At 43.6% G+C, this 13,409-nt stretch overlaps 1 long non-coding RNA gene across 2 annotated transcripts; it reads right to left on the bottom strand.

The window, feature by feature from the left end:
• Window positions 1-3,113: 3,113 nt before the first annotated feature.
• LOC117307593 (uncharacterized) lies at window positions 3,114-13,409 on the bottom strand. 2 transcript variants are annotated; one of them, XR_004521359.2, is made up of 3 exons: window positions 13,340-13,409; window positions 6,870-8,443; window positions 3,114-6,253 (listed from the first exon to the last, which is right to left on the bottom strand). It is a non-coding gene; the product is annotated as an uncharacterized lncRNA (long non-coding RNA). The 2 variants fall into 2 exon arrangements; XR_012325503.1 differs by lacking the exon at window positions 13,340-13,409 and adding an exon at window positions 9,706-12,511.

The following is a 13,409-nucleotide window of genomic DNA, read 5'->3' as shown; positions in this document are numbered from 1 at the left end:
TGGGGCCCGCAAGACGTTGCACGCGGGCCCCCGGCGTGTGTGCTAGAGGGACTGGCGGTGGCAGCTTCGTGGGCTAGTGCTGGCCTCCAGTTCTTCACGTGTGGCGACCACAGCCTGCAGGTCTCACTGTGAGGGCTCGTCTGCCGACTTCTAACCCACTGCAGGTTGGGGGCCACGCCCACCCTGAGCCCGAGCTGAGTCGCTGTGAACGCCCAGACCACGCACTGGAGGCCCTGCTCCGCGACAGCAGAGGCAAAGGGACCGGAGACCCTTGCCTCCCAGCCCCCCAAGCCTGTGCGAGCAGACTGCAGGGACTCCACTCCCTTCCTCATTCCGCGGAGTGCAGCTGGGGCTGGTGGCGGGCGCCAGCAGGGGCAGCCATCTCGTGACCCCTGTGCTGAGCTGCTTCCCCGAGGGAGAAGCAGGGCGGGCAGTGCCACAGTCACTGCCTCCTATGGCTTGCCCGTGGCCTTCAGCCTCTGCCTCAGCACAGCTGGAGGCTGAGTGGCAAGCCCGAGAGCATCCTTGGCAGGAGGACACTTGCCCCGGGGGGCCAAGGAGGCCTCAGCAGCAGGGCCCCCTGCCCAGCCAGAGGTCCCCTGATAGCCCACCGCAGTCCCGTGGATGAGGAGGCGGTTCTGACCCTCTCAAGGGACCAGCAGCCACCCCGACCCCCGCCCTGGTGCTGGCTGTCGTGTAGCCCTACAGCCTCGGGCTTGGGTAGCTGTCGGCCCTGCAGCCGGGGTTCCTCCTGCCCGTTCAGTGTCAGCCCTCACTGGGGCTTCAACACAGACTCGTTTCTTAAGAACGTTTAAAACGTGAGCACACAGAGCAAGGTTTGGACGGTAAACTGTTGTGGATATGATTAGATGCATATAGACGTACTGTTTTACGTAGACATGCTAGAGGCCCCCAGGAAAGTCAGGCTCAGGGTACCAGCTCCTGCATTTCAGTGGCAGCTTTTCTCCTTCTCCCACGCTTCAATGAAAAGTAGGGGCAGGAAGTGAGGTGGGGACCTGCAGCCCATCCGCTGCCATTGTCGTGCTGTCCGCTCTTAAATCTGGTACTGGGGAGAAGCAGGAGGGGAGGAAACACCTGTCAGAAAATCCTGGAGGGACTTCCCTGGTGGCACAGTGGTTAAGAATCCGCCTGCCAATGTGGGGGACACGGGTTCAAGCCCTGGTCCAGGAGGATCCCACATGCCACGGAGCAACTAAGCCCGTGAGCCACAACTACTGAGCCTGCAAGCCACAACTGCTGAGTCCGTGTGCCACAACTACTGAAGCCTGCGCGCCCTAGAACCCGTGCTCCACAACAAGAGAAGCCACCACAATGAGAAGCCCGTGCACCACAACGAAGAGTAGCCCCCGCTCCCCGCAACTAGAGAAAGTCCGCGTGCAGCAACAAAGGCCCAATGCAGCCAAAAAGAAATAAATTTAAAAAAAAAAAAAAGAAAGAAAGAAAATCCTGGAGCCACAGGGAGCTCGACTGGGGGATGAGGAGACCCTGGGTTGGTGGTATGTGGGATCTTCAGCTGAGGTAGGGTCAGTGTCCAGGCAGCCAGGGAGCCCTGGCTTCAGGCCCCTCCCCGTTGTCTCCTGCTTTCTGACCCTGACCCTCCCCTCCATAGGAACAGATGTCACTGCTTAAATGTCAGTCCCACGGGGCTCGGGGCTGGGAAGTGCCGAGCCTCCCTCATGGCCAGATGCCAACTTGGAGAGGCCTAGGGCAGGAAAGACTGGCGTCGGCGCCCGAGAGCTTGCTCACGTCACATTGGAGAACATCCAGGAGGATGGGAGACGGATACAAAATGGAAATTTCAAACATGAAAAGCGTTTTATACGAAATGTTCACAGCACAGAAAAAGCAGTTTAACTCAGAACAAATTGACTTTGGCTCTGACTCTGACAGTGAGTGAGCAAAGCACGTGTGACACCTCGCCCACCTGTGCCCACCTGCGCCCCAGGTTCTCACCTGAGCGCCCTGGGCTTGCGCTCTGGGGAAAAAATTCCCTCTGGGTTTACACTTCATCTTCAGAAAGCCACCTCTCATCTTCCGGAACTTTTTTGGAACTGAGGGTTTTTCTCACCCTCCCGAGGTCCCACATTCTTTGTTTCCCAGAATTTCTTCTCTATCTCTTTGATGTTACTTAACAAGAAGGATAACGTGAAAGAGGGATTAGTGATCACTAAACCCTGGGGATGATCCCTCTAGCAGTAAACTGGTACATGGTTCTAACCGGTTCTATTATTAGTGCTGTTAACTATGAATTACTAAAATTTAAAACAATATTATATCAAAAGCTGATCTTAGAATAATTCTATTACAGCTCAAACTGTAGAGAACCAGGCAAATGGAACAAAAGTATAAATGTATTTCTTGCTTTCTGTTGACTTACATGGCCGTTTCAAGGGAAAATGGGTGTATTCACATGCCTTGCCATATAGAGGAAGAAAACATATTTTAAATTCTAATTCAGAGGCTGTTGTCCTGCAGCTCTTCACATACTATAGAACAATATCTCCTCTTTGGCAAGTAAGGTAAAGAGGCTAATTTGTGACTGGATATTTGTGGCCAAGAAAGTCAGGTGGTACATCACTGCACAGGGGTGGGAGATGGGGGTGGGAGGTGGGCATCTGCTGTTGCCCCGAAGAGACCGAACCCAACCAAGAGCGAGGTCAAATCAATGACCTTGACACACCTGCACAGTCGTACTGCTCCTGACCAATTCATCATCCAACTTTATAAAACTGTTATACGATCACCAGCTTATCAACTGCATAGCAGAATTTCTTTGTCCAATTTTTGTGATAAGAATTAAGGGAACGGTCATAAAGGGTCTAACTGGATAAGCACATGTGCAGAGACATTTTTCCAAAATAATTAACACTGCACAGTTCTGTGAAAGGAAAAGTGTACACTGAAATGTAACACACCATTTAAAACTTGAAAATCAATAGTATTAACACTTGTCAACATTTTCTAAGATGCAAGCCACGTTTTAGATTTAAAACGTTTGGTAGATACTAACCAAACTTTAGTATTTAGTAGCTAAAATAATCAAGTATTTTTTAACCAGGGACAAATATAGTTTTGGTATGCAATTAATTATGTGAATTACTTGAAATTTGAAAATGAGGACTTAAATATTGAAAAATTCTTCATAAATATAGGGTACATAAAATGTATTTTTATTTTGTGGAAATGAAAGGATATTAAAACATACCTTGAATGCATCCAACCTTTTTCAAATGTTCACTCATTTACTTCATCAGAAAAAATTGAATATTGTAGACTAATATGGCCTAACATAGCATAAAATTGTCTGTGATTTCTAGATGTGCCCACTGTGTCCAGCAGAGCAAACCCAGGCAGAACGGCTGATTTCAGAAGGCTGTGAATGTCTTGATGCCCCATTTTTGTTCTAAATTCTCTATACTTACATGCAATTTGAGTGTGTCATTTTTTATATATAAATTTTTACTTTAGCTGCTAATATCAACTATTCACATGCAGTCTAGTGCATATAAAATATAATGACCAAGGGACTTCCCTGGTGGTGCAGTGGTTAAGAATCTGCCCGCCAATGCAGGGGACATGGGTTCGAGCCCTGGGCCGGGAAGGTCCCATATGCCGTGGAACAACTAAGCCAACGTGCCACAACTACTGAGCCTGCGCTCTAGAGCCCGTGAGCCACAACTACTGAGCCCACGTGCCACAACTACTGAAGCCCGTGCTCCTAGAGCCTGTGCTTCACAACAAGAGAAGCCACTGCAATGAGAAGCCCGCGCACTGCAACAAACAGCAGCCCTTGCTCACCACAACTAGAGAAAGCCCATGCGCAGCAATGAAGACCCAACGCAGCCAAAAATAAAATAAATATATCAATTTAAAAATGTATATAATGACCAAACAAAATGTTGTGAAATTCAGTGAATAGCTCTGAAATATTTTCATGCACTTAATTATAAACATGATAACTACCTGTGGGTTATTAAAAGATGCCTTCCTAGTCTCTCTTCCCAAAGGACACAGATTAAAACAATTACCAAAAACTGGTGAATGATTTTACTCTCTAGAAATCTGTAAATGTGAGACTCTTTCCATTCTTATTGTGAGGACTGATTTTTAAAGCTATCTTACTGATGGCTTTCAGGAGTCTAGTGCTACATTATGATTTCTAACAAATGCAGAAGTATCATATGACAAACAACTTTGAACGTTCCTACTGTATACATGAAAATACTAATGTGGCTGTGAATTACAATGAAACAATCTATGAATCATTTTTTTATAATTTGGGCATCCAACAGAATGTAAAAAATTTATTATTCCCATATAATTTTAATTATGAGTAATATTCATGATGAAATATTTTAATTCTTTAAGTGTAATAGTACACTATTGATCTTTATTTTATTTCTGTATAACATATATAATTTGTTTATTTATATATGTGTACGTATATATCTTAAAGAACATAACGTATATGTATATATATCAGACACAAACACGCTGAGTGAAATATTTAGGTGAATTATGTTTTTTTGTTTGTTTTTTGGCCACACTACATGGCTTGTGGGATCCTAGTTCCCTGACCAGGGGTCAAACCTGGGCCCTGGCAGTGAAAGTGTGGAGTCCTAACCACTGGACCACCAGGGAATTCCCTAGATGAATTAAAACAAGGAAAACTGTGAAACAAAAAATAGCTCTCAAAATAGAATCAAATCTTTAGCCATCACCCACATTTTATACTAACATTTTAACTGAAGAATTTCTCATGTGTTTTTACGATATTTAATTAAGCTTATTTCTATCCAGGCAACGTAATTGTAAACCTTCTTCAGAAGAGCAATCTCTCAAATTAACATCGTACATTGCACTGACACTAGAATACAACTTGTAGGTCATGGCATGACAGGAAAGGTTTTTTTGGAAAACAAAGATTAAAGCTAGTGTATTTTCCAAGTAGTCATAAAGCTATAAGCCATATTTATCAGTTCATTTTGTCCCATGTATTAATTTCTGTTGATCTGGATGAAGTCATCAGGTTTTCCACTAGAGTTTTGTCATCAGGTTTTCCATTAGAGTTTTGTCATTAAAGCAGTTTATTTGAACTGCTACCTAGTTCAGTGGTATTATCTAGAGGCTATCAGAAACTTATATTTGTTTAAAAAAAATCTGTTTTATGAGTCTTCTTGAAGATCTTCATTTTGTAAAAGCATCAGTGTAAAATAATGATTGTCTTTAAAGGACAAAACTTAAAATAGCATGGTTAAAGATTGGAGTACAATGCAATTGGCAAGAAACTTGGATATTTCTGTGACATATAACATTGTAGGATAATAACTAGACTTATGACTGATAACATTATATCAGGGCATATCAGATGTTAGGAATTCCATATAAAATTTGGGATATCTATATTAATGGCATTTATCCATATACTGTAACCTAAGGTTCATCTCCAGTCTCTTGACAATGCTTCTCAAGTATTTTAACATAACAAATAAATTTAATGAGTTTAGCATTTCTCTCTGAGATGTTTCAGGGTTCCTTCAAAGCATCCCAGAGTCAGTTGGAGGCTAAAAGTTAAGATTTTGATATTTGGGAAATTTGTTAAAAATATCAAAAAGGTTTTAAAACACAACAGGATCATAGGTCTCTATGAAACAATACTTATTCGTTTAACCAAAATCACAAAAAGATTTAAAAAACAAATACAGGTCACTTAAGGGGACAGAAACTCACACAATCTGTTATCAAAAAGGAGCACTCTAAGAAACTTCGTTCAAATTCCAGTCTTGTACAACAACAAAATCCATTTACTTAACTTCATTCTAAATTTAATTAATCCTGATCATGCATAAAACCTTTTTTTTCCCCCTTCAGGGTTCCTTTCCACAATCTTTCATCACTTTCTGTTTCCATATTAGTTCATCCCTTATTTTCCCATCCAAAACCAACCAGCTCTAAGACATACTTCCTTTTTTTCCCCCAATAAAGTGTAATTCCATTCCTCATACCTTCTTTACTGAAAACATGCATTCTACTTTCCTACTGTATACTAAAATGCTTCCTACTGAAGAGGGATGTAGAGGGGTTTAGGGTCCCTCCTCTTGCTGGCTGTCATGTCAGGTCTCTGTCCACTTGTCCTGGGGGGTTGATCCAAAGGTCCCATGTAGAATGAAGTCATTTCTTGAGTGTTGGTGAGCTGATATCCTTGGCTGAGGACCATCTGAAATGTCATTGCCTGAAGGCAAGAGGAGGGAAATTTAGTTAGGAAGTTTAGTAGGCAAGGCCAGAACAGGAGCAAAAGGAAGATGGAAGCATGGGGCCCCAGAAAAGGAAGGAGCCAGGACAGCCAAGACCATGTTTTTTTCGTTTGTTTGTTTTGGTTTTTTTTTAGTGAAACTCTTGGGAGGCTCTATCCTTGAGGCTGGTTTTGTGATAGGAACAAGAATTGGTAAACAGCCTCGGGGATCTGGACAGAAGGGCACTTGTGTACAACATAGTCTAAGTTGGCTGAGGTTAAAGCCTATCCCCAAGGTGTTGTCAGACAGGCGGATCCACTTCCCCCAACAGATTTGTCAAGGCATAGCCAACAGTAACTGGAATATGTAGAACTGGTTGCCACAAGGAAGTGCTATGCCTGCTTGAGAACCCCCTGGTAGGGGTTTGTATCAGTGAACTCGGGACTGGCAGGAACTGAGAAGCAAGGCAAAAGTTAAAAATGACAATTTGGGGTCTATTCTTGAGGAAGACAGAGAAGTCAAATTACAAATATGAGAAGTCCTATTGTCAGGCAGCAGCCCAGTACTGGAGCCCAGCTATGTTGTGTTAAGAGGGTTTTAAGAGGAGCTACTTACCTGTTTGTTTTTTAAAGAGGAGCCTCACGTTCTCTAGGGCCTTACAAGTGTAGTTGTCTGGAGGATCCTTGGAGGGCTTCTCCTCAGCAGTTGCAACCCGTGGCTTGACCCTGTGTGATGGATCCAGCTAGCAATGCCAGGTACCTTGATAGGGGTTTTTTGGTCTCCGGGCAGTTTGTCTTCCAGTGTCCTGGTTTCCCGCAGCGATGCCAGTTGCCGGGGGAGTTGGGGTGGTGGTGAGGGGGAAGCCTCCTGGGGGCAACCAGGAGTTGGCTGCTGGACCTGTAATGCTGCCACTAGTTGGGCCTGCCTCTTAGCCTTGCGTTTTTCTTTCTCTTTTCCCTCTCCTCCTCTCTCTCCTGGTTGTAGAAGACAGAGGAGGCAGCCCTAAGGAGTTCTGAGACAGGAGTGCTAGGTCCTAGGGCCACCGTTTGTATTTTCCTCCTTATGTCTGGGGCAGCTTGAGTGTTGCAACGGTCATTTAAAACCAGTTTCCCTGCCTCTGAGTCTGGGTCTAAGTGTTTTATAAAGACTTCCCTCAGCCGCTCACAGAAGGCAGTGGGATTTTCCTGTCATCCTTGCCCATAATGAACAGGTTTTAGTTTACATTGTTTCTTTCCCTCAACCAGGCAGAAGAGGGAGTTGTCCCTGGCTGCCAGCCCTACTGAAGTATTATAGTCCCAATTGGGTTCCGTCTGGGGAACGGCCTGCCACAGTTCCCCTGGGAAATTGTTGGGGGTTTGTCACGTGGTAGCCGTCTCCCAGCTGAGCGGTGGCTTCGTATATGGTTGTTCTTTCTGACTGAGAGAGTGTCCGGGCAAGGATGATATAAACATCCCTCCAAGTTAACTCAAAGGTCATAGTTAGATGCCTAAACTTATCTAGATTTTTTTTCAGGGTCATCTGAAAACTTTCCTAGATCTTGTTTTATCTGACTGAGACCCTGCATAGAAACAGGAACTTTGATCCTTATGGGAAATTCGGAGGGCCCTATTACCTCCTGAAGTGGGCAACGTTTTGAGTTATGGGGCCCCGGGTAAGGCGCCAAAGCTTCGGCGCGGGGTCGGGGCGGGGGGGCGTCCAGCGTTGGGTACAGTGGGGAAGAGGCCGTTTGTGTAAGAGGCTCCTTCTTTTCCCCAGAAGAGGGCGCCAATGGACAAGGCTTATTGTCGGCTAAGGCTTCGTATCACCAGGAGAGGGGGAGGAGGTTTGGTAAGCAAATTAAGCATTGCCAAGTCAGCAGAGTCTACCCAGCAAGTCCTGTAAAGTTCGGGGTTTTCCCTCAAGGCAAAGACGACTTGGACATAAGGGATCTCGCTCCACTTTCGACAAAAAAGGTCACGCTGCAGAATGGTATTGGAGTTTAAACTCCCATATTCAGGCCAAATTTCTCCCCCTCCTAGCTTGTACTGTGGACATGCCATGTTGCAAAAGAAAATTAATTGCTTCTTCCCCAAGGTTTGGGGATCAAACTTAGCCCAATTCTTTAGGATACATCCTAAGGGTGAATCTTGAGGATGGATGGTCAGTTGCCCATCTGATGAGGCTGTTGAGAACTCAAGGGTCTCCAGTTTCTGGAGGGACCAGGCAGAGAGAAAAGAAAGTGTTTTAATTTTACCCACAGGTGTAAATTACCATACTGTAAACCATAAGTAGCTTGAGCAGAAGGGCTTCTCTATATCTTGGCAGCAATCTGAGTCACGGCACCAAAACGTTATAGGCAGAACAGCAATTCCTCAGGGCTTGTCCTCCCAAAGGAAAGCATTCAATCAAGAGGCATATAGAAGTTTTAAGCAGCAAGTGTTTTATTAAGCAAAGTGAAAGTACACTCCGGAGAGAGAGAAGGGGAGCAGACTGTCTGGAAACCAGAAGCAGCCTCTATTAGTTTTAATTACATATTTAAATTAGAATCCTCAGCTCTTAAAAACCTGAAATTCTAGTGAAAACTAAGAAATAAGCAATTATGAACCTTTACATTAGGATTCTGTAGATTGGTGAACATAAATGTCAGTGATAATTTCGAAAAACATTTGTTTTCTTATAGACAACATCTCAGTGCGGCACCAAACATATTCATTAATAGTCCTAAATACCTTTAGTTTCTCTGTTTAGTAACTGATGTCTTAGTATCTTATTTTTTGTGTGAATAACCTAGCTATTCCATAAACTTCCATCACTGAACTTTTTTTTTTTTAATTTATTTTTGGCTGTGTTGGGTCTTTGTTGCTGCACGCGGGCTTTCTCTAATTGCGGCGAGCGGGGGCTTCTCTTCGTTGCAGCGAGTGGGCTTCTCATTGTGGTGGCCTCTCTTTGTTGCAGAGCATGGGCTCTAGGAGCACGGGCTCAGTGTAAATGTTTTTTTCTTCAGCCCTTTAAATATATATTTTTATATATATATTTAAACTGGGGTAAATAGAGTGGACTTGTTTGGCTTTTAATGTTGAGGACCAGTAGGGATGCCTTTTGGCCCATTTAACCTTAGGTAGTGTAATATCAAAACATTGTTTTTTAATCACATAAATGTCTGTTTTATTTATCCCATTTTAAATAACCATCTAAAGATTTCTTTATTCATTTGAGAGAAGTCCTTTTTAAAATTTCTATCTTGCTGGAAAAAGTATCTAGACTTTTCTTACAGGGTTTTTTTCCTGGTAACATTAATTATTCTAATGTTTTTATTAGCATTTGTAAGACCCACTGAGGGGAAGCAAAGACCACAAATAAGGCTTCCCAAACCGGTTTTTCTTGGTTTTAAACTAAAGATGTTCTTTTTAAAAAAATTTAAAAAGTATATTTATTTATTATTTGTTTTCTTTATTTTGGCATGTGGGCTCACCTTGGGGAGTGGCTGTCGAGTCTGATGCTGCTAGACGGCAGGTGTTCTTCGCTTCCTTCCCGAGTGCCCTCAGGGCTCACTGCTCACCTTTGGAGGGCTGCAATTGCTATTGACTATGACATCATTTATTTACTGATATGGCAGGCAATATTTTATTTCTCAAGTAAAAATAATGTTAATGAAGTGGCTCATAGGAAAGGGAGTCTTGTAAGTTTGGTGGAGTGCTCTTCTCAGATCTTGGAGTCGGGTAAACTTTAAGCAATTGGAAAAAGCATTTTCCCTCAATATAAATGATGATATCAGTTTTAAAACCAGAACACTGGGCCTTGAACCAGTACTAAAATTGCTGAACCTTAGATTCACACAATAAACCAGGATTCCAAAAGGGGGTGGGAAGGGTCCCAGGTAGTAGGTACCTCCCCCTGGACTTTAGCAGAATCAAATACAAGTTGTCTCTGGAAGAAAATGTTCCCCAATTCATTCAGTCAGGAGTCCTCCAGCTTAAAATTAAACACATGTTATTGACAGTTCACAAACAAAGATCACCAAACCCACATGAAAACGAAGCCATTATGAGGGAAAAGATCACCCAAATGATAAGCAACAGATTTAGGCCCAAAATACACCAGATATTAGAATGATCAGATACAGACTATAAAAGGATTAGATGAAAGGTTTAAATAAATAAATTAGGGAATCACAAAAGTAAATAAGCAAAAAGAGACTATAAAAATGACCAGGCAGGGCTTCCCTGGTGGCGCAGTGGTTGAGAGCCTGCCTGCCGATGCAGGGGACACGGGATCGTGCCCCAGTCTGGGAAGATCCCACATGCCGCGGAGCGGCTGGGCCCGTGAGCCATGGCCGCTGAGCCTGCGCGTCCAGAGCCTGTGCTCCACAACAGGAGAGGCCACAGCAGTGAGAGGCCCGCGTACCGCAAAAAAACAAACAAACAAACAAACAAAAACAGACCCAAAGAATGTACAGAGAATGCAGCATAGAGGTTGGGAATATGAACTAGCAGATATTGGGCACAGAGACAAAATGAGACAGTGCAATATTCACCTCAAAAGGAATTCCCAAAGAAGAAACAGAAACTGGGAAAGAGGAAATATTCCAAGGTAAAACAACTGAGAAGTGATGAAAGACGTGAATTTCAGGAATCATAACATTTCAACAAAAGGATAAAGGCATGATATCCCACAGGAAGTTAAAGAGAAAGATATATTACCCATAAAGTAATGACAATTAAACCGACAGATTTCTTAACAGCAATATTAGAAGCCATAAGACGGTAAAACAGTTTCTTTAAAGCACTGAGAGAAAATGACTGTCAACCAAGAATTTTATACCTATCCAAAGAGTCATCTAAGATTGGAGACAGAATTAACACGTAGAAAGATACAAAAGGCCCTTGCTCCCATGAACCTGGACACTCATTATACTTTTCTATAGGGCCAGCGGAGACATATGGATACAAGGAAGTTTTGAGGAATTCAGTTTCAGAGAGTAGCAAGCTCTCTATAGGTTATCAGAGAACTGTGGCAGATTCTATACTTGGGGACAGGTGTCTGTTCTGGATATGGTCAGTCAGAGGAGAAGGTGCCATAAGCCAGAGGGACTTAACAAGAATGAGGAGAAATTAACCAAGTTTAGACATGGGTGAGGACTGATGGGAAAAGCTGGAATCTAGAAGAGTCCCTAACAGGAATAAATGGTTTACCCAACAGGTTTTCATGGCATTCTTCTGGAATTTTGCCAAGAAAGTGCAGCGGTAAAAGAGTGGTGTTTCAGGGGTCCCCAAGGCCACACGCACACTCGGTAATTCAGTAGGGGGACTCGCAAGACTTGGCACAGTTGTACTCATGGCTAAGATGGATTATAGCAACACAGCAGGGACACACAGCAGATCAGTGAGGAAAGAGAAAGAGGCAGGTGCTGGAGGAGCCTGTGTGCACGGTGCCTGTGCTCTCTCCCTCCTATGAGGGGCCACACAGAGTACACTCCACCCCAGCAAAGACAATGCAGCAACTTCTGTTTGATGTTTCTGCCCAGGAAAGACCAGTAGAGACTCAGCATGCAAGATGTGTCATGGAGGCTGGTCACACAGCAGCTTCCAAAAGGAAAGCAGGTGTCCACCATACACCATGCTGTTTATACAGTACAGGCAGACCTCGTTTTATTGTGCTTTGCTTTACAGCCCCTCACAGATACTGTGTTTTTCACAAATTGAAGCTTTGTGGCAACGCTGTATCGTGCAAGTCTACTGGTGCCATTTCTCCAACAGCATTTGCTCACATTGGGTCTGTGTCACATTTTGGTAATTCTCGCAATGTTTCAAACTTTTTCATTATTATTATATTTGTTATGGTGATCTTTGATCAGTGATCTTTGATGTGATTATTGCAAAAAATTACGATTTGCTGAAGGCTCAGATGATGGCTGGCATTTTTTGGCAATAAAGGATTTTTAAATTAAAGTATGTACATTGTTTTTTGAGACATAATGCCACTGCACACTTAATAGACTACAGTAGAGAGTAAGCATAACTTTCATACGCACTGAAAACCAAAAAATTCGTGTTTTGGTCTCGCTTCACTGCAATGCTTGCCTTAGTGAGGTGGTCTGGCACCTCGGAGAAGGCCTCTGTGGGCCCACTGGCACCCTTTTATCAGTCAGGGAGCCTGTCACGGCAGTGCAGCGAACTCTCCACAAGCTGACTTGCCAGAGGCCTGCCTTGCAAACACCCTTTCAAAGACAGCAGTCTCAGGCCTACTATGTTAACCTTTTTGTTTTTTTCAACAGGTGGAAAGAGAAAATTTGCACAGTCCTACATATTTTTGCAATGTTTGGATTCCAAGAGTCTTCCAGAGTTGAATACACAGGTGAACCAAAATTAACTGAAACTGCAGTCCAACTCCCTCTCAGTTCAAATACTGAAAAGATCAAAAGGCAGTGTAAGTGGAAGCAGCTACGGGTGGGCTAATCATAGGTGAACCTAAGCTAATTTAAATTGTGAACTCACTGTAATTCAGCTCAACTCTAGAAAAAACCTGAATGATAAACCTCCACTCTAATTTCTAAAGGAAAAAGTTTGTATGCTCTGGAAAATGAACAAAACAAAAAATGGCACATTAGGGGCTTCCCTGGTGGCACGGTGGTTAAGAATCCACCTGCCAATGCAGGGGACACGGGCTTGAGCCCTGGCCAGGGAAGATCCCACAAGCTGCGGAGCAACTAAGCCCCTGTGCCATAACCACTGAGCCCGTGCTCTAGAGCCCGTGAGCCACAACTCCTGAAGCCCGCGCGCCTAGAGCCCGTGCTCCGCAACAAGAGAAGCCACTGCAATCAGAAACCCGCACACTGCAAAGAAGAGTAGCCCCTGCTTGCCGCAACTAGAGAAAGTCCGCACACAGCAATGAAGACCCAAGGCAGCCAAAATTAATTAATTAATTAATTAATTTAAAAATGGCACATTAGTTTCCACTGTGCCATTTCAAAAAAAAAATTAGACTGTGGCTGCACAAGTAGATGATTGCAGAACCCTCTAAACTTACTAAAAAGTATTAAATTGTTCACTTTAAATGGGTGAATTGTATGAAACCACAATTGAGGAATAAATAAATAAGTTACTCACCTGGGCCTTGGTCATTTTTTGCTGCTCTTGGGAAACGGCCAGCAAATCTAGGCTCTGCCCTATCATGTGA

The sequence above is a fragment of the Tursiops truncatus genome, chromosome 13 (assembly GCF_011762595.2).
Source record: "Tursiops truncatus isolate mTurTru1 chromosome 13, mTurTru1.mat.Y, whole genome shotgun sequence".
In the NCBI taxonomy this organism is placed as follows: domain Eukaryota; kingdom Metazoa; phylum Chordata; class Mammalia; order Artiodactyla; family Delphinidae; genus Tursiops; species Tursiops truncatus.
This window is presented reverse-complemented; position numbering and strand designations above follow the sequence as displayed.